The following is a 26,099-nucleotide window of genomic DNA, read 5'->3' on the forward strand; positions in this document are numbered from 1 at the left end:
CCTTTCCATTAGAGCATGCCCCTGCAAGCCAGCTCAGCCCACTGAGTAGAGGTAGGAAGCCAGCTGCCTCAGAGACCTCCACACACGTCCTTCTTTCCATTCTCTGGATTTCCAAGACTAAACCACTTGTCCTCACCCCTGTACCCCTCTGCAGCCATCACAGCACCCCCTGGTTCCTTGAAGTGACAGTTCTGTCCCCACCTTTGGGGGACATCTCACTGTGTGTCTGAAAATCTCCTGACATTCCACCCATTGTGCAACCTACCTGCAGTTATTCTAAATAAAACAGCTTCCTCCTTAGGGGAAAGGACACCCCATGGGGTGTTATTTAACACATGTCATAAGAGGGTTTCTCTTGACAGCTTTAAACATGAGATCCTGGCTCACTCAACCCCCAAATTAAAAAATTATAGCAATATAACAGACACCCTGGTGAAGCGGCCATATCTGCATCCATCTATTAAACACTCCAGTATAAGTGGAATGTATACCCCCACTCAGGACACAATCCAGCAACATCAAGGGAAGCAGACCAAAAGGGCCACACCCAGTGGCACCTCTCTCCCTTGCAGGAGCCTCTATCCAGTCATCCTTGCCAGAGGCCCCCCCAACCCCAAGTTGTATAGGAAAAAAGACTGACCGAACGCCCATGTAACCCACCTTTTTCTTGATTCTATAACTCTGAAGTCATCTGCTGAATACTATGCAAATTGGGGCCCAAATATTTCCCTCTTCAAGGTCAAGAAAGTTTAAGAAGCTACTACCAAGCCCTACCCTCCCTCGAACACACCATCCCCCAATACCCTTCTGGTAGACCCTTCCAAGGAGTCCTGAACTGTCCACATTCCTGGTGCTGAACTCAGAAGCACGTGGCGGCCAGTCAACGCCTCCTGCATGGGCTTTGTCTCCCCCACTGCCTTCCTGTGCTGGCTCCTCACCTCATTCACCTCTTATCTTAGGTCAGTCCCCAAAAGACTGACTCCTTTGTCATCATTACTGTGTGATATTCATGCACTATGGCCACCACTCAGCCCCAGTGCTGTCATCTCCTCAAACCCCATGACCAGAAGGTACCACCCGCACCAGCCCCACAGTCATCTGGGCACATCCTCTCTCCTTCTCTGGCCCAGTCTTCTTCTTGGATTCTCTACTCAGAGCAACAACTCAGGCCCTATCTGCCAGAAATAAAGGAAAATGACCTCAAGTTGAGCAGAGATGAAACAGCTAGTGGTGCCAGGAGAACCTGGGTATGGGCTTGTTCACAGACACTACATTTTGTACATCACAGATTGTCCATGGCAGGTTCCAAACCTTTGAGTTCATCATGCCTGAGCCATGGGAAAATCAAAATTCTCCTACCCAACCCTGACATGGCACCAAAGAAGCATAGATAACACTCCACCCAGAGCCCTGGCCTCAAATCAAGTAACTTTCGTGGTTACATGACCTCATGCCTGTGCAGCTCTGTGTGAATCCTCAAGGATGGGCTAGAATAAGGGGAGTGAGGCCAAAAACTCAGTGATCAGGATAAATGATATTTTAATTCAATATTTTAAAACATCAACATAGTGCAAAAAATCCACAATAAACAAAATACCAAAATTTTAAATGCAGGATCAATATTACTGACTCTTCCTCGTGTCTCAGGTTCTAACATGGATTGGCAGAACACTGATAATCCTGTGAGAGCCAAAATGTGAGTGGAGGGGCTTAACAAAGTAGTGATAACAGACCCCTTGAAATGTACATTCTTGTCACCAGACTCAAAAGGAACATGTTGGATTTTGTGAGTAAAGTACAGGTGCCCTCAAATGAAGTTCCCTCAACTGCATAGCCCCACCACCACCTACACCCTGAGCCAACACCATCTTGGTAGCCATGCCCTAGGTCACTACTGGACTCTTGCTGGAGAGCATCCACATGTCAAGTAAATGAGAGGTCAGAATCTAGTCTATGGGCAGGTCTGCCCCAAGCCTGTTGTCAGTCCCTACTTCCATCTCTGAGGGTCATCTGACCCCAGAGATCTATCCTCACCCAAAGCATGTAAGTGGGAAGTTCTAAAATTAGAGGGTTGGTGGTAGGAAACAGTGTCTCTGAGAACATGTGGTACTCCAGGGCTTGGGAGTGTTCCTGGGGAGGCGGGAAGCCTGGGTCACCTCCACCATGAATTCAGGGCAGGTGTGAGAAGGGCATGCACCATCTGCCTCCACTTAGGGAGACCAAAATAAAACAAGGTTAACAGACCTCAGAGCTCCTGTCAGCAAGGTCTGCTGTCAGACCCTGCAGGGATTCTCACCCTACCCAGGTGAACGCAGGGTATATAGAGAGCAGGTTGCTCAGGTCCAACACATGAACCCAGGTGTGATCATGTCTCAAAGCAGGGCTGGCTGGAAGTTGAGACACCGCTGCCACATTCTAGTTGTGATCTACTCAGAGTCGTTTTTCTTCCCTTAACTTTAAAGTGACCAGATCCTTGACGTACCTAGTCCTCATTTACCCTTTGCCTGGCCTGGACTCTGGTGAAGATCAGAGTCCAGAAGTCATCCTGTGCTTCCTGCCTGGGAGCCAAGGAGAGGCTGTGCACAGTCAAACGTGGGGGCCCAAGACGGGGGCTGCCCTCCAGCACCTCACCTTGCTGTGTCTGCCCAGGATATACCTCGAGGTCCTGCAGCTGCTGGCCTTGCCTCCGTGTGTCCACCTCTGATTCAGCAGCTCACCCCGGAACTCATTTTCTGAGGGTTAAAAAGATACAGAATCAGAAAAAGAAAGCTTGAAGAATGCCAGCCATTCCAATTCAAGGGAAGAAATTAGAAATGTGGGTGGCCACTCTTCCAGAAAACAGATATGGTCATGGTCTCATGGTTGGTACAGGGACAAGAGAAAATATTTCTCTAATGTGGAGCCTCTTTGGAATCTCCAGCACCTGCTCTCCTCTGCACCGTTTTCCTAGGACTGGTTCTGTTCTGTGACACGTGCCTTGAGTGGATGATGGTTCCCACTGACATGGGCATTCCAACCAGAGGGCGCTGGGCAAGACAGGCGAGCCTCGCCTTAAGAAGACCTGGAACTTAAACTCCCCAACTTTGAAAATGAACTAACTCATGAGTAATTATTCACATTACAACTAGATCCTTCTGCTTCCAAAAGGATGAACAGCACAGATTCATTTGCAAAAAAAGAGAGAGAGAGAGAGAGAAAGAGAGAGAGATTGTTTTGCACAAGTTCTCTGGAGTCCATTGACAGGAATGCGAGGTCCACCTGTGGCCCCGAATGAGCTTTGTCTCTCACAGGAGCCCCAGGCCCCGCCATTGCTCTCTGCCCTCGTTTTCAGCATCTTTTCTCACCCTGTGTTTCTGCCTCTCTCCAGAGTAATGTCTCCAGTTAATATTTAATTCCTCACATAAATTCACATGTCTAAGCAGAGGCTGAATGCATCAGCTGGACACGACAAAGAAATGCATTGTGTACCTATTCCCTGCACGTCACTCCCCGTTTCCATGACAACGTGCTTTCTACAACTGCGGCTTTTCAAAGGAAGGTCATTAAGTAACCAACAATAAAAACAGGAAATGAATATCCCTGCATTCTGCTCCCCACTTCTCCTAGGAAGTGAGTTTGGATTCTGCTGAAGGCTGGTCAGGCGCATTGTCCTTGCAAACATTACCTTTCTTTTCCCCACATTTTAGATGTGCATCAGCAAATGCTGCTTTTCTCTGGAAATTCACCTCTCCTGGCCCCAGGCGGCCCTGTGGCTCCAGCTGTAGCATCCTCTTGTTGTCTGGAAATGCCTCCATCCCATTAAAGGGCTTCACATTACCTTCCACAGTATAAACACAGAGGAAAGCAGATTTTGTCATCAAGGAGATGGCATAACACAAAGTCACTGGACATCAGCACTGAGCCATCATGAGGTTCCTCTAATGGGGAGCCAAGCCTGCCCACCAGGTAATCACATTCTCAACCCTATTACAGGAATGTGGGGAACAGCCCTTAGGAGAACCAAGCGCACTGAACTCACAGGCAGAGGCAGCCAATGGTGTGAGGGGCCCAGCACAAAGGAGAGGCCAGACAGCCACACCCCATGGGGTAAAAGGTCAGGAACACATGTGGGAAGATTCAGGAGGTAAACAAATAATAATTGTTCCAGCCACAAAGTGTGTTTCACACTTTGAAGATGGGGCATGAGAGTGCCCCGTGTGTCTCCTCCACAGTGGCACTGGAAGCTGAGAGACACCTAGGGCCCCAAAGTACATGGGACTCATGTACTGAGCATCCATCCCAGGGGTTAAGAGGCTGCCAGGACCTGTGCACTGGGCTGATGTGCCAGGTTCAAGCAGCATTTCTTGTTTCGGTTACATATGTAAATATGCAGGTAACGGGAGCGGGGCACGTCTTGCTGACAGCAAGGAAAGGACGCAAGTCTGTGCTGTGCTGTGCAGCAGAGTGCACCAGAAGAACTGCCTTCCCAGAGCCAGCTCCCCTGAGTTCTGCTCTAGGTCTCTCCCACTTCTTAGAGAAGCCAGGCAGAAATGAACTGCAAAGGGAATTCCAGCTTGGTCTGATGGGAGTAACCAGCTCACTGGGGCTACCCCACCCTTATCCACCCATGGGATTCTGCAGATGAAGCCTCGTGGAATTCTCCATTGCCTGCATCCCTTGCACTCCTGTCCCACGGTCAGCCCTGGGTTCTGCAGCCCTGAGGCCACACATCTGCTCAGGCAAAGCACTAGGACCCTGGGATCATCCGGGCCTCCCAAGAACTACTCTTGCCTCGCCTAGGCAATAAAGCCTCAGAGCTTCTCTGGGCAAGAAAGCAGAATGGCACCTGCTGAGGACCTCTGCACCACATCTCTGAGATGCAGAGAACACAATTAGTCAAAGCACCTACCCTCAAGCTCAGAACCTCATTGATAGGACCAGGCTCAACCATAACATGATTCTGCCTCCCTTTTCCAGGAAACTTCTCGGCAGCCCAGTAAGGTGTGCCAGGTCTTCTTCTTTGGCCCTCTGGGTCCCCACAGGGACCTGCCTGGGACTTGGTGTGCTCCTCCCAGACAAGACTCTCCTGTCAGGACGCTCTGCACAATCAGCACCCCTAGCAGTACATTGAGCCCCATGCACCAAAACAATGGCAGCGGCCACAGGCCACAGAAAAACACTGCACAGAAAAACGCTTCCGGACTTTGTGCTACTCCATGGATATACCCTGTGGCGTGGCCAAGGGCCCTGAAACTCACAAAGAGCAATGTTGACTTGGGCCTGACCAGCAGGCCACATAACCTCTCTGAGACATAAGTTCTTCATCTATAAAGTGAGAAGGAGATAATCATTTGGAGACTTAGATATGTATGGAAAAAGCCTCGCAGTGAAGGCACGAGGGTGTCACTGTTGTTATCATTGCCACGTTTCTTACCAGGAATCTAAGGTGAGGAGGAGCTTTGCATCAAAATGAGCATTTTAAGTTTCTAGCAAGTTGATCTGAATCCCTGCTCATTGATGCAAACAGAAACCTAGACGTCAGAGACCACCACGTCCTGAGCATGTCTCTCAGGTAGGAAGCCCTTAGAAGCAGCTTCTAGCAGCCAGAGGAGTGGCACTGGCTAGGATCCCTCTCTACGGACCTGGCAACTTTGCACCCAAAGCCTTGTCCCCACATCAGTCCCCACTGCAGCCCCAGAGTCACTTTAACAGGGCTCTGATGGGCAGAAAAACTCAATAAAGCAAACAGGGCCTTTTCAGCCAAGACTAAGGCACATTGGGCCACAGAAAAGAGAGTCACCCTCCACAGGGCCAGAAACTTCAGTGCAGACCAGGCGGATGTGCAGAGCTGAGCTGCAGTTGATCTGTCCCTCCTCTAATGAAGCCCACTTTCTTGAACTCAGTAACATTGTAAACCCAAGGCCAGCTTGACCTAGCTCTGAACAGGAAATTTCCAGTGAGAGTCAGAAACTAGGCTGGACTCATCCCTGGCAGTGCTACCCGTCTACCCCAAGGTTTTCCTCTGTCGTCACAGCAAGGAGACCCTCTTGGCCCAGCTCTAACATCACAGCCACCCCCTGTCCCACAACCAGCACACCCTTGCTCCTTGCACTGGGGTCCACTGTACAATCTCACCCCATGCAGACAGCCACATCTGCTGCAATGCCTCCTGGGTCGCCTTGAATCTGGCCTGTGCCAATCTGCCCCAGTGGCACATCCCCTAGGCTTCTAGCTGGGAGTCCCTGTGATGGTCAGCTTCAACTCTCTCCAGCACTGGCAGCCCAATGGTCTTACATTATGTAAAACCTCCCCACCCAGAAAACAGGAAGGCTGAACAAGAGGCCAGGCGATCATGTGGAAAGTCACAGGACTTTGAAGTTTTCACTAACTTTGGCACCTGTGGTGACCACAGGCTGCCTTTGGGGCTAGGAACCATCACTACCTGCCATTCAACATGCAAAGAGGCGAAGGGTAGTCATGGAGGGGAGCCCTCATCTCGATTCTTCCATGTACCCACACCCAACACACACTCAGCGGAGGATCTCGCCACCACATCAGTTGGACGTGCCAGCCCCTCAGCCCTCCCCTGTCTTCCACAGAGAGTCTTGCCTCCCGGTTAAGCAACCTCTCTTCTGGACTCTGGATCCCCCTCCTTCCCTCTGTCAATTCAAGGGTCCCAGGAATATCAGCACTACCCTCCATTCTTCTCAAATATTTAATCACTCTCTTAAACTCTACAACAAGCTTGAGGCATCCACATTTAAAAAACAAAATCTGTCTGGACCCCATACCTTGGCTACCTCTCCACCTCCGCCCTCTTCATTAACCACATTCTTAGGGAGTCAAACTTGCTGACCCTACTCCTCATTCCCCACCGCAGGTAGCTTCCACCAATATCCCTCCATCCAAACAGCAGCCCACCTCACAGGGCACCGGATGTCCTACCACACATTGCTGCTCTTTGTGTCTGCTTCCTCCTCCTATGGTGAGCACTCGCCCTCCCAGCCCCTCCTCCACCACCAGTGCAGGAACCCTCCTGCTCACCTGGCCACCTGGCCATGGGATGTCAGAAGCCCTCTCATCCTCACTCCTTCTCTGCCCACAATATCTCCTTCTCATGTGATTTAGATTTTTCCTCCTCTCCTTCTCAACCATCAACTTCTCATTCCAGAAACCTGGGAGCAGTCCTAGGCCCCAAATCCTATCAATGTCATTTTCTGAATCACACCAGAATCTGACCACTTCGGATCTCTCCAGCTGTTTTATTTGCAAAAATTGACAAACTCATTCTAAAATTCATGTGGCAATTCAAGGAAGATAAAACAACCGAAATAATTTTGAAAAACAACCAAGTTGGAACATCTGTACTTCTCAATTTCAAAACTTACAACAAAGTTGCAGTGGTCAAGACAATATGGTATCAACAGCAAAGACACACAGATAAGCAGGATGGAACTAAAATAATCCCTTATATTTATGGACAATTGATTTTTAACAATGCAGCTAGGACAATTTAATGGGAAAGAATATTCTTTTCAACAAATGTGCTGGAACAACTGGATACCCCCAAAAAATGAAGTTAGATACCTCTTACGCAAAAATTAACTCACAATACATCACAGATTTAAATGAAAGAACGAAAACTCTTAGAAGACACAGGAGCAAAGCTTCCTGACTCTGGGTTAGGCAATGGCTTCTTAGATATAACAACAAGCCGGGCTCAGTGGCTCAGCCTGTAATCCCGCGTCTTTGGGAGGCTGAGGTGAGTGGATTGCCTGAACCCGTGGGTTCAAGACCCGCCTGGGCAGCGAGACCTCATCTCTACGATAAATCAAAAAATCAGCCGGGCGTGGTAGCACATGCCTGTAATTCCAGCTACTTGGAAGACTGAGGCAGAAGGATCGCCAGAGGCTGCGGTGGCCAGGAGCGGCCACTGCACTCCAGTCTGGGCGACAGAGTGAGACTCCAACTCAAAAAAAAAGATATAACAACAGAAGCACAACCTATTTTTTTTTTAAAATTATATATGGGACTTCATCAAATTTTAAAATTTTGGAAGTTAAAATAATACCATCAATAAGGTGAAAAGACAACCCATTCACAAATTCTATATCTGGTAAAGGATTTGTATTTGGAATAAAGAACTCTTACAACTCCATAATAAGACAAATAACCTAGGAATTTACCCAAATGACCACCATGTCCACACAAAAAACCACACATAGGTATTTATAACAGTTTTATTCACAATTGCCAAAAACTAGAAACAACCAAGATATCCTTCAATAGGCAAATGGATAAACAAACTGCTACATCTATACAACATAGTGTTAATCAGTGATAAAAGGAATGAGCTATCAAGGCCATGAAAAGACATGAAAGAACCTTAAACACCTATTACTAAATAAAGAAATCATTATGAAAAGGCTACATACTGTATGATTTCAACTACATGGCAATTTTAAAAAGTAAAAACTGCAGAAACAGTAAAAAGATCAGTGGTTGCCAGAGACTGAGGTTGGGGTCAGAGGGTGAGATGAATGGGCAGATCACAGAGGATTTTTAGGGCACTGAAACTATTCCGCATGACACTGTAATGGTGGGAACATTCTATTAAGCTTTTGTCAAAATCCATATAACTGTGCAACAGAAAAGTGAACCCTAACATAACAAACAGCCCAATTTTTAAATGGGCAAAGGATTTGAACAGACATTTCTCTAAAGACAACATGTAAATACCCAGTAAACACATGAAAAAATGTTCAACATCTAGTAATTAGGGATATGCAAATCAAAACCACAATCAGATATCACTGCACAATGGATGTAACTTAAGAGAAAAAAAAAAGACAGTAACGAGTGTTGGCAAGAATATGGAGAAACTGGAACCCCACACATTGCTGATGGGAATGTAAGATAATACAATCACTTTGGAAAACCATCTGACAATTAAAATGTTAAACATAGAATTATCATATGACTCAGAAATTCCACTCCCAGAAATCTACCCAAGAGAAATAAAAACATATGTCCACATAAAGCTTTGTACAAACTATTTATAGCAGCTTCATTCACACTCGCCAAAAAGTAGAAACACTCATATGTCCATCAACTGCTAGTGGATGATACAAAATACAATAGATTAGTATTTGGCAATAAAGAGAAAGAAAGTGCTCATGCATGCTACAATGTGGGTAAACCACAAAAGCATTATGCTCAGTGGAAGAAGTCAGAAGACCACATACTGCACAGGTCCATACTTAGGAGATGTCCAGCACAGGCAAATTCACAGAGACGGAAAGTAGATTAGTGGTTGTCTAAGACTAGGGGTTGGGGGGAAATGGAGAGTGACTGTCAATGGACATGGAGTGTACCTTTGGGGTGATAAGAACAGTTTAAAATTAGATTGTGGTGATAGAAGCACAGCTCCATAAACATATTGAAACCACTGAATTGTATCATTCTAATAGGTGAGTTATATGATGTGTAAATTATATTCCACTAAAGCTGTTTTTAGAAAGCAGCATGTGGCCAGGCATGGTGGTCCACACCTGTAAATCCGTACTTTGAGAGGCTGTAGCAGGAGGAATGCTTGAGTCCCAGAGTTCAAGACCAGCCTCAGCAGCATAGCAAGACCCCGTCTCTACACAAAAATAAAAAATAAATTTAAAAAATTAGCCAGCATGGTGGCTCATACCTATAATCCTAGCTCTTTGGGAGGCTGAGGTGGGAGAATTGCTTGAGCCCAGGAGTTTGAGACCAGCCTGGGCAACATAGCAAGACCTTATCTCTACAAAATAAAAATTTTAAAAATTAGCCAGTAGTGGCGGTACAAGCCTGTAGTCCCAGTTACTCAGGAAGTTGAAAGAGAAGGATAGCCTGAGCCCAGGATGCTGTGGCTACTGTGAGCACCGTGAACATGCCACTGCACTCCAGCCTAGGTGACAGAGTGAGACTCTGACTCAAAAAAGAAAAAAAAGTGGTACATACGTGGTTGGTGAGCCACCACTGTGGATTCTCACACAGGTCAGGAGGTCCAGTGGATCACCTTTGGTTCTCTAGCCTGGGTTCAGTGAGCCTGGTGCTGGTCTAGCCTGGCCCCTTATGACTACTACTTGACCCCAAACTGACCACCTGGGATCCCAGTACTCTTTCCTCCTGAAAGTCAGGGAGGGCTAGGTACAGGAGGAAAATGGATGACATGAGTGACAGTCCATGGAAGGCAGGTTGAGGGCTTTCACTCCTTAAGGGTAGTTGCAGCCACACTCCATCAACACAGGCCAAGGGAAGATGACGGCTTCTGTGCAGCCAGAAGGCTCTAGCACAGCACAAACTCCCCTCCTGTCTCTGCCAGAGCTATACGTCAGTGTATGTCAGCAAATAACCATGAAGCTGCAGATGCACACCGCTCCACGCTTTGCCTGTACAGGTGCATTGCTGGGGCTTCCATGTCCCAGGACACTACGGATGCTCCTGCCATAACTGCCATGGAGTTCCACGGCCCTGGAGACAGCAGGCCTCCTTAGCTTTCATATACCTTATGCAGAGCAAAATTGAAAAGCTGGGCCCTGGAACTGAGGATTAACTTACATCTTGCCATCTGAAAGTGAAAAAAAATTTCCCCACTTTTCATCTCAGTCTCTCATGCTGGTACTCAGATTTAAAGCAGAGCCCAATAAGGCAGAAAGAAAGGGGTTAGGATAAAAACGTAGAAACAATTCAAGGCCTGTACAAAACCATCCACAGGTCACAGCTGACCTTTGATGGGACCACAGCCCAGAATTTCACTCTCTAGACTTACAGAGCCTCTGACACACAAGGCCCTGAGGTCCTGACTGTGCCCCCAGACATGGGAAAATAGGGCTATTGGAATCAAACAGACTCACACCCATATCACATGGCTCTCAGAAGAGGGAGCAGGAGGAGAACCAGGCCCAGCCTCTCTCAAGGTTTGAAGTGAGGTCCTTGCCCTAGTCTGAGAATCCTCGGGGAACTGTTGTTTCTGAGATCATCCCTGACCCATGGGAGGAACCGGAACTAGATGAGCAAATGAACGATTAAGACGCTCCCTCCATTGACAGTGTGGACAGTGGCTAGAGCAGGAGCAAAAATACAGACCAGGAGGCTAGACATGGACTGTTCAGTGACAAAAGGATGGAGCAGACATGGTTTGGTCCAGGCAGTGACAAGAGAAGTTGGGGAAGACTCAATACCACTGTGTCTGCTTTCCCAATTTGGAAATAAATTATAAAGCCAAAATGAAAAATTCAATAGAAGAGTTGGGAGGTAGAGTCAAAGAAGTTTATTAGAAAAGTGAACTGAAAAACAAAGAGATCAGAGATAAGGAGGAAAAGCAGAGTGAGACTTGACATCCAGCTTGGGAGTTCCATAAAGAAAGAGGGAAGGAAAAGTATGAATTAAATGTTTACATTTTCCCAGAACTAAAAGACATTATATTTTTAGATTAAAAGACCCATTCAGGGTACCTGATCCAAATCCAGGGGAAGTGGGGACCAGTGGGAGGACTAAACTTCACCTGTACGTACACTATTTATGTACCTAATCCTGACTTGGACCCCATATATTTTTTAAAAAGGGGGGAAAAGGCCCATTAAGTGAATGAAATAAGACTCATATCTAACCAAGCCCACCTCTATAAAGTTTTAAAACATGAGAAAATAGAAAAGAGATCCTAAAAGCTTACAAAATGGGGAAAAGTTCACAAAAGAAACCTATAACCAGAACAGTATCACATTGCTCAACAGCAGCAGGATGTTAACAGACAGTAGAGAAAGAACTTCACATTGATTTCCAACTTCAGGACATGTCCTCTATACCCAGACAAAATATTAATCCAAGGAAGTAGTAAACTAAATATACTTCCAGATGTGTACAGTCTCAAAAACGTCCCACTGAATACTAAGTAAGGGGATGAGGTGCAGATAATTATCTACAAGAAAGACAAAAACCAAGCCGGGATCAGTGGCTCAGCCTGTAATCCCGTGCCTTGGGAGGCTGAGGTGAGTGGATTGCCTGAGCCCACGGATTCGCGACCCCCCTGGGCAACTTGGTGAGACCTCATCTCTACAATAAATCAAAAAATTAGCCAGGTGTGGTAGCGCGCACCTGTAGTTCCAGCTACTTGGAAGGCTGAGGCGGAAGGATAGCCAGAGCCCAGCAGGTCGAGGCTGCAGTGGCCGGGAGCGGCCATTGCCCTCCAGGCTGGGCAACAGAGTGAGACTCCAACTCAAAAAAAAAGAAAAAGAAAGACAAAAACCAGAAACTTGTAGGAGAAATAACCCTGGTATATATCACTTGGCCCAACAGTGAAACATTAAAAATAAATGAAGATAATGTTCAATGCTACAAAGGAATTAAAAAGGTCGCTGTGAGCACGTGAGACAGAGGCATCCAGTTCTGAAGCCATAGGGAGGTCATCACACTCAGGATTGTTCTGTCCCATGAACCCCACAGTCCTGGGCAAACTAACCAGTGAGTCTCCCTAGTACCAGAGCCTGAGCAGAAGAGAGGTGTCCCTACCAAGGCCTAGCTGGGAGCAGAGGCTGAGGCTGTCCCATGGAAGACCAGAGACGCCTGCAGAAAGGGGCCAGCACCTGTGTGGCATGAGAAGGGTATTGGAACAGGGAAGGTACATGGATCAAACAAGTAAATATATCAAGAATACATTAAGAGTTTCTCACTGTTGGAGGAAGAAGTTATACATTTGGAAAGGTAGCACTCTAGAATGAACCCACTGGGGGAATTAGAAACAGAGGTATCAGTGTGAATGTGTGGTGCTCAATATATATTGATGGAGAAATCAACACGGACCTAGGTGTAAGAGAGTGTGAAAGCATGTGTGTGTGGTCATCTGTGTACATGTGTGTGCACACATATACATTTTCCCAACCCTGTCCGCTGAGAGGCACCCGGCAATCAGGTTTCATGCTTTTTCTAAGAAAAGAAACCAGGGCTCCAGACCCCAGGCAGGAAAGACAAGAGCAAGGAAGAACAATGCAGCTGTGATGAAGATACAGGTGGTGCCTCACTGCGCTTCCACTGGCCAATCAGGGACAATCCAAGCATCAAAATAAGGTTTATAGTTTATTGAATAAAATGAAAAATCGTGAGTCTATAGAGATAGCCACAAAAATCAATAAATTGATAGTTTGATGAGGAAGCATTAGTGGGTCTCTGTATCACAAGAAGATATTTCCATCGTTTTAAAATACCTCCCCCCAAAATACTTATTAACTGCAAGAGAAAAAAGTGTGACATTGCCCAGAGATGCTGAGATGCTCCATATAATTCAGTGACTGAGTCAACATTGTCAGTTAAGAGTTGAATTGGCTTCAGGTGCAGGGAGAAGAACCTCACACTTGGGTGTTCCTGCATGACCTAAGTCAAATCGCGAGTAGCCCACATGGAAAGGCATTCTACAAAATAACAGACCAGTGCTCTTCAAAAGGCTCATGAAATACAAGGAATACTGAAAACTATTCTAGACTGACAAAGACCAAGTACAACATGTGACTCAGAACTCCTCTTCTGAATGGCTCTGAGGACCAGTTGACTGTGAAGGTGAGAACGGTACAGTGGGACAGGGTCCTCTCTGTTGGACACCAAGTGTCCTAGGTGATGACATCACATTGGTAACAGATGATTTCAAAACAACGGTTTTGTCCTGTACTTGAAATGTTTCTGTGTGTTTCAGATTGTTTCCAAAACATATTTTGAAAATATGTTTTCAAAACATATTTTATTTTGAAAATATGTTTTCAAAACATATTTTGTTTTGAAAATATGTTTTCAAAACATATGGGGTGAGATGATTTAAGTAACCAGTGGTCAGTGGAGGCCTCTGTGAGGAGAGACTGAAGCCAAAACCTAGGGGTTCCTAAGGCCCTCCCTCCTAGGCAGGACACTCTACCTTCCACCGTCCCAGATCTGCTCCTGGAAGTCCATGATGTCCATCACGTGCTCGATCAAGGCCACCTCTGAAACCTGCACACCCCAGTGCAGGCCCCACCATGGGCTCCACCACAGGCCCCAGCTCCACCCAGGGTTTCTCTTTGAGATGGCAGGCTCTGCCCCTGGAGTATCCTTGAAAACTCAGGGACCAGGCACCTGGGAAAGAACCCAGGCCCTAGAAGCTGCCAGTCCCATGGTACTGTGGAGAAGGCAGGCAGCCCGCCCTGGACCCCCTCATTTGTCCCCTGCCCTCAACCTTTTCCTGCATCGAATCTAGAGCAGCCCAGAAGCTCCGGGAGGTGGGCACCCTCTCCCCCCTGGCCACCGGAAAGCCTTCTCCATCGCACACCCTGGAAGGGATTACAAGAGGAGATCCGTTCCCGGCGGGGGGCACCCAGAGGCAGCATGGGCAACCCTCCCCCAGGGAAGCAGTTTTTGGCATGAGACACAAACAAGGCCGAGGGGAAAATGAGGGCAAGTTTTGCTCTTTTTTTTTCTTTTTTATTTTTTTAAGCTGGAATCCAGAGAGAAGTAAAATGAAGACTTGCTGAGTGGCGCAAAGACAGACCAGCTTTTGCTGAGTTTAGGTGAAAATGAGAGAAGGGAGAGGTGGGGGCAGGGGGAGTTGGCAATTCTATAGCTTTGCACATTTCTCTCATTATTTTGCTTCTAAATCAGCCTCGCTGGTACTTTCTCTATTCAATAAAAGCCAAATGCAAGCCATGTCCCTTAATCTCTCCAACAGCAGCTCACTGCTGAGAAAATAATACAGATGTAACTTCCAGCATCATACACTTTCTTTTCCATTTATATGCAAATAGTGACCTTTCACCCAGGCTGTCTCAAAGAAGTGTTTCCTTAAAAATGCAAATAGCATGTTGCAGGCAGTTACTGTGGCTGAGTCTTTCTTATATTATTATCATTATTTCTTTTAACCTTACCAACGCTGTAAAAACAACAGCTAAACTGCTCTGCAATAATAATGACTTTCCTAACCAAATCACAGGATGGGCTCTCCAGGCAGCCTATCATCGAAGGTTGCCAACAGGGGAGGAAAGCGCCCAGCCCAGAGTAGGCAGTGTCCTGGAAGAGACACAGATAGTGTCACACTCATCTATCGCACAGGCACCTGAGAAAGCAGCTCAGTTATGTGACCAAGCCTCACCCAGGCTGGGTGCCCAGAGCCCGGGGGTACCAAACAAGCTCTGCTCCACATAGGCAAAGACAGGACTTCCCTTCCAAGGCCAGAACATCTTCAGCCCCAAGTGGAGTTTAATGCTGGGAAAAGAGTCCAAAGTACTTGCCTTACCCCCAGGACAAGGAGCCAGAAGGGGTGACTCCAGAAACAGGTGGCTCCCAAGAGCCCACCCAGGGCAACAAGAAAGATACTGCATGAGGGGAAGCTCAAGAGGGGAAAGGGACACAAGCACAGTGGGGACAAATGGCACTGAGGGCTCCTCCCCTGCCCTTGACCCTCCTGGCCAGGACGCAGGTTGGGGAAAAGCCCAGGAAAGATGCTCACTCTGTCAGCCACACCCACCCACCTGGCCACCTTCTGTGTCTGTGGCTGCTGGCCCACCTCAGGGCTCAGGAAGGAAGGAGGGAGGGAGGGTGGCCAGGCAGAACCGCAGGCCCTGTCTCACTGAGCCGCGATCAGAGATACCTTTTCAGACTTATCCATCTGAATCCTGGGCATGGAGAGGGAAGGAGGACACAGAGAAAACAAAGGCAGTAGAAAGCGGCTGAGCTGAGAACAGGCCTGGTTTGATAGACCTGGCCTCTGCACCCACTGGTATTCTAGGCATAGGACAGGAACTAAGGACGTGGTCAGAGCCAGCAGGGCTGGTTGCTGGGGCATCCCCCTCACAGGTCTCTGAGAACTCCCTGGAGGATGCATTGGCCTCCCAGGATCAAGAAAGGACTGCTCTGCAATCCCACTCCAACGTCCAACATCCTCCGGTCCCAGAAACCTCTCTTTGTCAGAACTGGCCCAACTTTCCAGGCCAAGGAGAGGAGAAATGGCCAACTCCCCCTTTAAAGTCATACTTGACTGAGGCCTTGAAGACTGCCAGCCAGGAGGCGCAGTCACCATTCCTTTTCAGGTCTGCCCACATCCCGGCTCATCTCCAGTTCAGAAAGGAGAGGTCTTGGGGGATGATCGCAGGGTCTCAAAGCCTTCAGGAATGATGGTTCTGACAGCAACTCCCTTTTCTTCCTCCCATCCCAGACTCTCTAACTGCAGGACCCCTGCCCACATTCCTGTTTCAGTGGAGAACAAGCCCAGATAGTTGCTCCCTGGTGAGTTTAACTGCAGCCCCAGCTCCTGGGCTCAGAGTTGCCCCCTCTGCTGCTTTTGAGGCTTAGAAAAATGGGGAAGGGGAGGCATATGCTAATTTCTCAATCTGAATGGACAGTGTTCAGTACATGAGAGCCAACACTGAACAGAACTTGGAGGAAACACTTCACACCCAGCAGAAGCACCTGTCCTCTGAGGGATTCTGGGCAGGAAGTGGATGCTCAGCAGAGGAACTAACAGGAGAGAGCTCAGGGTCCAGGAGGTCATGCCCCTGCACCGCCACGTAACTCCCAAAGCCATCAGAAAATGAGTTGGATTCAAACCTTCATGTCAAACCTGATTTGGGTACCTCCAGATGCCAGGGGTGCAGGTTGTTGGCCAAGCACAAAGACTCAGACCCTGGGGGCTGAAGGAAACCCACATCCAGCAGCAGCTCTGAACTTAGAAGCTGCACATGTGACTCTCAGCCAGACAAGCAAAGGCCGTCAGTGTGGGCAGCACCCTAAGGGAAGAGGGGCAGGGCCCAGAGGCCTGGAGCTGATTCCTCTTGACAGGCTCTGGGCAGCCTTCTAGAGGACTGTCAAACTTTGCCAGATGCAATTCAAATAACAAATCACTGTTCTCTTCCTGTCTGACCAATGCATCTAGGAAGTAGACTCTCCCATCGCTGAATGTAAAATGGTAGAGAGCTCATCGCTCTTTATCACCCTTAAAAATGGGGGAAAGTGCTTGTCTTTGTGTGTTGTGGGGAGAGAAACAGCTGACTGACCCACTTTGATGTATCAATGACATCATGGCTGGGTTATGGCTCACCAAAGCAAGGAGTGGGCGTGGCCTTCATGAAAATAAAGTGAGGTAGCACAAAAGTCTAAATAATCTAGCCAAAACCAAATCAAACCATTTTTTAAATGACCATAAGAGGTACCTCTTTAGTGTGAATTCATAATCTAACTTTTTTTTCTTTTTTTGAGTTGGGGTCTCACTCTGTCACCCAGGCTGGAGTACAGTGGCACAGTCACAGCTCACCACAGCCTGGAACTCCTGGGCTCAAGTGATTCTCCCACCTCAGCCTCCTGAGTAGCTGGCACCACACGTGCCTGCCACCAGGTCCAGCTATTTTTTTTTTTTTATAGACAAGGCCTTGCTATGCTGCCCAGGCTGGAGCATAGCTCCAGGGTTATGCTCCTGGGCTCAAGCGATTCTCCCACCTGGCCTCCCAAAGAGCTTGAATTACAGGCATGAGCCTCCAAGCCCAGCCTTATAGTCTGACTTTGTATCTAAGTGGACTTGACTTCAAATTGCCAGAAGACAAGGCTCAACCTCAAGAAGGAACAGATAGTAGCGGAAAAATTCAGAACTGAATACTCCTTAACTGAGTGTTTAGACAGCTCTTCTTCCCACTGCAAGTTTTCTTCCTACCTCAGGGTCAAAACTTAGATGCTTCCCTGGCTATGTCCAGCACCATTTTGAAAACCCCATGCACTATTGAAAAGGAAGCCCTCAGGCAAGCACATACCTCTGAGCCAGACTTGGGACAGGATGCTCCTACTTGAGCCAGGCAGGCCCCAGAGCTAGTCACCTTCAGGCCCTTGTAGAAGGCCAGCAGGGACACCCATAAGTCTGATGCAACATCACAGCAGAGTTGCCAAGAGAAGCATTTCAGTCTGAGACACATGAGAGTAAAGGTAAGTAAAGAAGGGGCCCAAGATGGCATCTGTACTAGGTCTTGAAAGAGAAGCAAAAATTCAACTGCAGGAGATGGGGAGGGATGTTCAGGGACCTTGGGGAAACCTGGTCAGGGATGGAGAGAAAGGTTGAGAGGCAGGCTGGGGATGGGCCCAGGGCATCTCCAAAGGTGTGAGGAAGGAGCAAAGAGGGCAGCAAAGGTCCTACTGTGGTCTGAGGATGATCCTCATGGCCGTCTGAGGCATGAGGCAGGAAAGCAGGGTAAGGCTGGGCAGGACTGTGAGGGAGGCTCTTCTGGAAGCATTTCCAATCTCAGGTACACCACTCACCTGGGAAGCTAATTAACCTCTCAGCCTCAGGGTCTAGCACAAAATATGTTACTGAGAGTTAAACAAGTTAACATAGTCCCAGACACAATGGTTAAACAAAGTCAAAATGTGTTTATTTGGCCCCCATGGCCTAAGTCATATTTTCAGTCCCATTTTATAGATAATGGCTCAATCTCAAAAAGAATGATGCTAAATAATTTCAAGAGACTGTTTCTTCCTGAACAAATCTTTAATAAGAGCAGAACATGTGAGAAATGAAACAATTCCAGTGCTAACCATGACTAACTAATTGTTCAATTAGCAGTTTGGTAACTGAGCAGGTCATTTGGAACCACCTGGGACAGTTGATGCCCTGGGAAGCCCCAAGCCGAGTGAGTCCTTGTCCCCAGGCTCGAAGTCTCATAAAGAACAGGCAGCACCTTTGTTTAGGAAATACTGCCACAGAGAACAACTGTGAAGCTGTTTTATTTTCAGAAATCTTACAAATCCTGTAGGTGTAAAGACCCAAGCGCTTTGACAATTCAAGTCAGCAAGGTGCACGCAGACATCAGGGTTGTGGCTTGGCACCCTCACAGCTGTGGGTCTGACTCATAGTCCAACCACTCCAGGCACGTGCTGCTGTGGGTTTGAGCTCTGGGAGCCACAGGGACCCTCTAGATCTTCTCAAGCAGGCCTTTAGGCACAACAGGCGTCCAAGTTCGTGTCCTCCTCCTCTCAGGCAGGGCAGGGCAGAGTCCAGCAGCTCTGGCAGAGACCTGCAGGGTCCAACCCAAGTGAGAGACTCCGCAGCCCTGCCCCAGGCCCCTCTTCTCACACTGCCCCTCTGATAGGTAGATTGCAGGCAACAAAGTGGGGGGGAAGGAAGAGGACCCAGATGGCTCCTGCCTAAGCCCTCAGACCAGTGCTAAACACGATGGAGGTGTGAAGCCAGGCGTGAGTGAGGTAGGGCCCAGCAAGCTAATCTGTCAGCAGTTCAGGCCATATGGCACCTCCACTTTTCCTCCCCAGCATCAAGATCCCACGTGCTCATTCCCACCTGGCTAGGCCACCTGACCCCTGCCAAGTGTTGCGGTTGACTTCCTGACCATCCCTTATGCACCCTTCTGGCCCAGGCCACACTCTCAAATATACCCCAAAGCACAGCAGACACATCCACACAACTCTGAGCAACCCCAGGGCAGACCAACACACTCCAGCTGTTGCGCACAAAGTCATACTCCTGAAGTGGGGCTGTGAGCTGAGGGTCGAGTGCCTGGGCCAAGGGATGGCAGGAAGGCTGTGGAGGCCTGTACCTGTCAGACAACCTCTCCCTCTCCAAGGGCTGAACTGATCTATATTGGGACAGATGAACTCGGCTGAGGCAGATTAGAACATCCTCTGAGTTACTTTCATTCCTTCTGATTAAAATAGCATTGCATTTTTTAAAGTGCAAACCAAAAATGAAAAAGGGAGGAAGCAATGGGTGAAATGCATCTTCTCACAAGAAAAACATACATGCTCCTAATGGCATTAACCATTAGGACTCTGAACTGGTATCGGACTGGATCCAGTAAAACTGAAGATAAAAGAAAGACATTTTCAAACTACGCCTTCTACTTGCAAGTATTTATTAATCTATTCTCTCTGAAGCAGGCTCAGTGGAAGCCTGAGATCAAAAACATTTTAATTCAGGTGAAAATGCTTCTAACTAATTTTTCGTTTGAGTTTTTTTAAGTGACATTTGGGGAAATTCTGTCTGAAAGAAAATATGCTGGGAACCTCAAAGCTGTGAAAGTACATTCCACCCTGAAGCTCCCAGCAGACACCCTGGGCTGGGCAGTGGGCTGTCCCCGGTGGGGTGTCTGGAAGCAGAGATGGGCCCTGAGGTCTCTGAGGAGTAGAAGCCAACAGGGGAGCCCCTCTATTCCCTTCCAGGAAGCTTGGTATTTATCCATCTGACTAACCTCATGGTGCTGATTCCCAGACTACTTTCCTGTAAATTCACACCATAAAATTCCCGTTAGAGTTACTTCTGCAGACAGCTAACATTCAGTTTATTCATGAGTTGAGTTCCCAAGGAAAGAGTAGAGGAGAAGAAACAGACAAGGAGGATGGAAGAACTGGGGGGAAGTGGGAACAGAAAAGTTCCCCCCAAAACCAGGCACCCCACTCAGCTCTGCTCCCTTTTGCAAGAGAAAAGTTGACAAAGGTGGGCTTAGGGCAGAGCATTGGGACGGGCAGAGCATCCACTTTCCAAGATGCCTGAGTCACATGCAAATCTGGCTGGCCATCCAGTGCCTTGCCTGTTCCCAGAGCAGATAATCAACGGCAGTCCCCACCCCTGCTCCACCAACTGGGCCAGTTCCCTACCTCTATGTCCACTCCAGCCCAGTCCTGATTAAGGTGTTCCCGCTGCTCCTGGTCCCCCAGCCCAGGCAGGGGAATTGGGCAGACCCAAGCCCCGCTCACTGTTTTCCAAAGTAGATGTACCTTCTGCACCAAGTCCATCCAGGAAGAGCTCAGTCCCTACCAGCCTGACCACCACTGTCAAGCAACTGCTGGGGGCCCAGGATATCTCTCTAGTGCTCTGTCCATTCACAGGCACCACCTCTCCTGCTCTCTCTGCCCAGTGCTGGGCTGTGCAATCCAGCACTCCAAATGGTCCTGCCACCACTAGGGTGGGCAGCCCCAGGAGGGTGGTCAGCCAGGCTCTGACTCCGGCCTCCCCAGTGCACCATGGTGCTAGTCTCCTCTGCCCCCACACCACATACAGCACCAGCCATGTCATCGTCTGCAGATTCAGTAACCCTGGGCCAGAGGAGGACAGAGGATGGGGAGGTGCACTCCAGGCAGTACAAGGGAGAGCACCCACCACAGCAGTTAGGGACAGGCCCCACCGGCACTGCTGCAAGTCAGCTGCCTGAGCCGCGCAGCCTGTGCAAGCACACTTTCTGCCAGCGTCTCTTTGGCATCTCCAGGCACTTCCAGGGCTTTCAAATCAAGGCTGCCACAACCCCTAGAACACAGCCCCCTTGCAGCCAAAAGGCTAGAAGAGGTCATCCCAGAGTACGTTCTCCCCACTGGGGCAGGCACCAGGGGCATTTTAGGCAATTGGTGACCACTACCCTTGCTGGTGTCTTCTAAGAGTAGTCAGAGCTTTGGCTCCAAACACTGGGGGCTGCCTCTTGTGGGCAATGCTATGATCACACGGGTCCCCTGAGCTGCACTTTAGAAAGAAACAGCCCCAATCCAGGAGGAGCTCCCAGCCACACCTGTGCTCCACTGCCCAAGGGGCTTGGTGCCCGGGCTGTTTGGGGAGGGAAAGGCCTCCATGCCCAACTCTACATGGCTCCTGCTCAGCCCCCTGGATCAGCAAACACCCTTTGAGGTTCAGCACCACCCAGGTGCCCCTGCAGGACAGGGGCACCCTGTAGGAAAAGTTCATAAAGCTGCCTCCTCTTTGAACACAAACTGCCCTCTAAGTTCTGACCCAGCCTCTTCTGTACAAGGAACAACCACCGAGGGGGACAGGGAAGCTGCCACCACTGATGGCAGCTTCCTGGCTAAGCACTGGAAGACTCCAATCCCTGCTGCTCCCCCACTCTTTTGTTTACCGTTAATTAACAGGGCCATATGGAAGGAGGTGATAATCACGGCCAAGGACCAATGGGGGGGAGCCCTGGTGGCTGGGAGCCTGGGGCCAAGGGGAGTCTTCCCCAGCCAGCCCTGGATGAGGACACAGCACCCCCACACCCCAGGCCAGAGTGAGACAAGGCAGGGTCTGCCAGCACTACAAGAAGTCAGCAGAGCACACCCCTCTGTATCCAGCTGGGCCCCCCAGGTCTACCTCAGTACCCCTCTTACCTTTTGTTCACTATCCTCAGAGATGTCTTTGGGTTTCTCTGTGATTTTTTTTAAGCCACCAGGGCAAAATTCCCTACCTCCCTCTTTCAAAAGGACAATTAGAATCGTACTGTCATTATTATTGTTATAGTGACACACTCAATGCTCAAGACCAAACTCACATGCAGCCACTGAACTCCCCCCCAGATGTTTTGTTTCAGAAATTAAACACCCAACTTTACCAGCCAATGATGTCCACTGATTCAAAGGTGATGCTGAGACAAGAAGGGCCCTCAGTGACTCCGAAAGAGCAGTGAGGACCCACCACATCAAAACACAAAGCCACTCCGGCACTTGTTTATTTTCCCAGTTTATAAAGGAGAAAGTGAATTCATTGGACAGAACCAACGTCCGCAGCTCCAAAATTAAGAGCAATGGCATTGAGGCGTTCAATGCTCAAACTGACTTCTTAGTCAACCCTGATTTTTAGTTTTAAATATGAAAATTCAGTTACCCTAACACCATAAACAATCACACTCCATAACCCCACGGCCACATAACGAGAAGAGGAACAGCTGATATTTACTTCTGCACATCTATCCCACAACACATATGCCCTCAATATTGCTCCTTAAGTTTAGAAATATATGAAGCACAAAAACAAAATGTTCACATGAGCATCCCTACTCTGTACCTTGGGTGGGGGTCACAGATGAGATACCCCAGACTCTGAGACCCTGTTTCAGAGAGGTCTTCTGCTTAAGGGACCAGCATTCTCCACGGAGTCGCTGGGTCCCAGGGCTGCAGACATACCCGTTGTTCCTCTCCCAGAATTGCGCATAAAGTTTCTCTTCTTGATACACACTCCCCCTCCCCTAATGTCTCCTCTGTCAGACGCACAACATGTCCCCTAGAATCTCAGAGGAGCATGAAGAGACAGAGAAACAGGAAGAAAACAGCACACGGGCAGACCAGGGAGGAAAAGAAACCCTCGGTACTCCAGAGCAGTGTTAAAAAGCCATCCCCAGACCTGCTTTTCCTGCAAAGAAAGCCTTCATCTTAGAAATTAACTCTGCCCGCACCCTCTCCCTGTCTCTGTTCAAGGGGAAAAACCAAGCATTGGGTGTCTGCCTTTGTCAGAAAGAACATAACATTGACTTACCTTTCCCCACAGCTATTGTCTGTCCTCTTTCAAAATGACATCACGGAAAGCAATCATGAAATTTACATGGGGGGTGCAGGGTGGACCGGGCGGGGGTGGGGGGGGGAGGAGAGGAAAGGCAGCTGCCTCGCTCACAGCAGTCACATGTGGGGAAGCCTGTGTGCGGGTTTCAATTAAATATCTTCTCCCCTTAGTGTGCGAACTCCTAAGCCAGCTAAAGGCGATGTCTCATTTACTTAATGACCGCTCTCATTAGCAGCGGTGGCACGGGCTGGCGGAGGAGGCTTCTTTGTAAATACGCTACCCATGAACCCTTGGGGCTCCAATATATCTGTTTACTCTCTGAGGTGAAATAAATTTACAGTATAGCATCAGAAAGATGGATCTGCTGGATTGGGGGTGAAAGGCACCCCAGGCTGGGGGTCCCCTGTCCCCTGTTCCAAGCCTCAGCCTACAGAAGGTGCCTATGTTTGTCCACATGGACTCATAATCAATATGCAGCATGATTGAGGTTTTTTTTAATGCAAAACACACAAAAGGGCAGAGAGCCTTACAGCCTCCACGTTCACCCCCCTCTGCTTTCTCTGCCAGTGGTTCAGTCCAATAATTCCTAATAGCAGCAACCGGAATGACAGATGCCCTGGGTTAGCATGGCTACAGCGAAAGTACTTTACAATATTTATTGGTGGTTAGGAATATGACCTACCATCATAAAGAATGGGCTGCAGAATTTATTACTCAAATGAACCAGGAGTATTACATATTGGCTCATCTGCATATTCAAGTACCAGCGACTTAAATGGATATATATTTTTTTATTTGCATAAAACATACCTACAGCCACAGACCAAAAAATAAAGTCATGCACACAAAGAAAAGATAAGGAAAAGAATTTTTTCCGTTGTCACACATTCCCTTTTTGCTTTAATTTTGAACATAATAAAACCTTCCCAAAGAGAACTTGGGAATTCCTGAGGAACCGGCGTCCTACCCACTAAAAACACTATGCTTATTCCAACCAGAGGGAAGCACACTGCTCAAGTTTTCTTTTCTTTTTCCTACTCTTTTTTAAACTGCCTGAAACAAGCTATCCAATGAAAATCAAGAAGAGAAAAATCCATAGCACACACAATAGAAGTGCCCACCCACTCTTTGCAGCCTGTCTGCCTTCTCGTCTGGCAGTTTGTGGGTTTTTTCCACATTTAGGGATAAATGTGGGAATTCCTCAGTAAGAGTACCCAAGAGCCAAGATTTTCATGTTTACTACCTAAGTCCCCTTCTTGTGCTGATAAAACAATTGTCTGTTATCATAATGAAGATGTTAGAAACTATAATGTGAAACACAAGGATGAAAACTGAATTTCAGATACCTGCAAAAGCCAACTGGAGAACCAGTAAAACTCATGTCTCAGAAGTTCAGTGCAGAGATTTCAACAGACAGTAAATATCATTTCTTGGTAAATTATGCAAGAACACAATACTGCCAACTTAATTAGCACTAGAGGGCTCAGGCCACCAAAAGTGTAAATGAGACAGAACTAAAAATTTAACTTTCTCTAAAAGAGCATGTTTTGAAAATCTTAGTTGATTGTTTTTGACATGCAGTTTGTGCTCTATACATTACATGTAAACCAGTAAACTTCACCCAAAAAGCTACTATGTTAGATTCTTATATACACACACATTATTCTCAACAAATAAAACACAAAATGCACGCGGAATAATCATTTAGATGGGGCAAAAGGAAAAAAATTCAAGCCAGCACTGGTCAAACTTAGGATGAAATATTAATTAGCCAAATGAGAACTGTTTGAGGTTTCCACAATGACTGCCTGCCATTTTTTTAGTCTTTCATAAACTCATATCCATTAGCATAAAAGGACACATTCAGCTGAGAGCACTCCTGAAAAGCCATTTCTATCTCCTCCGGACATGTTGTGAGTGCAGGGATGTTTTACATCCCAAACCTTCAGCATTTAGAAATTCTATTGAACTCTTATCGTCAAGCTGCAGGCTCCAGGCAGCCTTGCAGGCCATTGTTCCACAACGAAGATATCATCAAAGGCAGGGCCAATGCTGAATCAGCCATATTCCCCAACAATGCCCAATGTTTCATGAAAGCCCTCTAATTCAGATATGTAATAGTCAAATGTAAGAAACAACAAAACGGAGGTGACAACAGGGAGAAATCAATATGTGCAACAGAAAGACCTCATGGGCCATGATCATTTTTTCAGGTAATAGAAATTATACTTGTGCAAACTTAAGTCATCCGGCATTTCACATTTTTCCCTTTGAACGATCACGGGCCTCCTGAGACATGTGGCTCTGCTGGTCAGAAATGGGGCACCCAGAACCTAGCTGGGCTGCCGGTGAGAGCATCCAGGATGTGCTTGGAAACTTAAAATCGGGGCCTTTCGGCGGAGCCTAGAGAGCCCTAGGCGCTCCCACTGGGAGGCTGAAGTTGTATGAGCAGTTTCAGAAGATGGGTCTTGATGAGCAGAGGTTCAATATCTATAGCTGACACCACCAAGAGAACAAAGGAGTCAGGGGAAAGAGCAGGGCAGAGGAGAAGTTCGCTGGCAAGTTTCTCGGGTTTGTTTGCTTCTGCTCAATCCCCGAGAAGGAGCCTGAGCGCTGGGTGGATCCGAGGCCTGATCAGCACTTCGGACAGCGCTCCCCCCTCCCGTCTCCGCCTTTGTTCTCGGCGCCAGAAGTCTGGAGTTCGCACCAGCGTTCAGCAGGCGCTCCGCTCAGAGATGAGAGAGGCAATTCCAGACCCAAGGCTCCCAGCCCAACAGATCCCCGCTTGGAAATGACAACAGCAAGTATAATCTAAAACTCTTTTCTTGCA

General features: G+C 47.9%; 1 protein-coding gene across 1 annotated transcript in view; it reads right to left on the reverse strand.

Annotated features, from left to right (window-relative positions):
* MYT1 (myelin transcription factor 1) overlaps window positions 1-23,525 on the reverse strand; it is a 69,749-nt gene extending 46,224 nt beyond the window's left edge. Inside the window, exons 1-2 of the mRNA XM_008059749.1 lie at window positions 23,246-23,525; window positions 2,632-2,732 (exon numbers count right to left, since the gene is read on the reverse strand). The gene's annotated coding sequence lies outside the window, so the exon portion shown is untranslated. The remainder of the gene's footprint in view (window positions 1-2,631; window positions 2,733-23,245) is intronic.
* Window positions 23,526-26,099: the final 2,574 nt, after the last annotated feature.

This window comes from Carlito syrichta, unplaced genomic scaffold (assembly GCF_000164805.1).
Source record: "Carlito syrichta isolate Samal-C Ts95f unplaced genomic scaffold, Tarsius_syrichta-2.0.1 Scaffold304348, whole genome shotgun sequence".
Taxonomy (NCBI): Eukaryota; Metazoa; Chordata; class Mammalia; order Primates; family Tarsiidae; genus Carlito; species Carlito syrichta.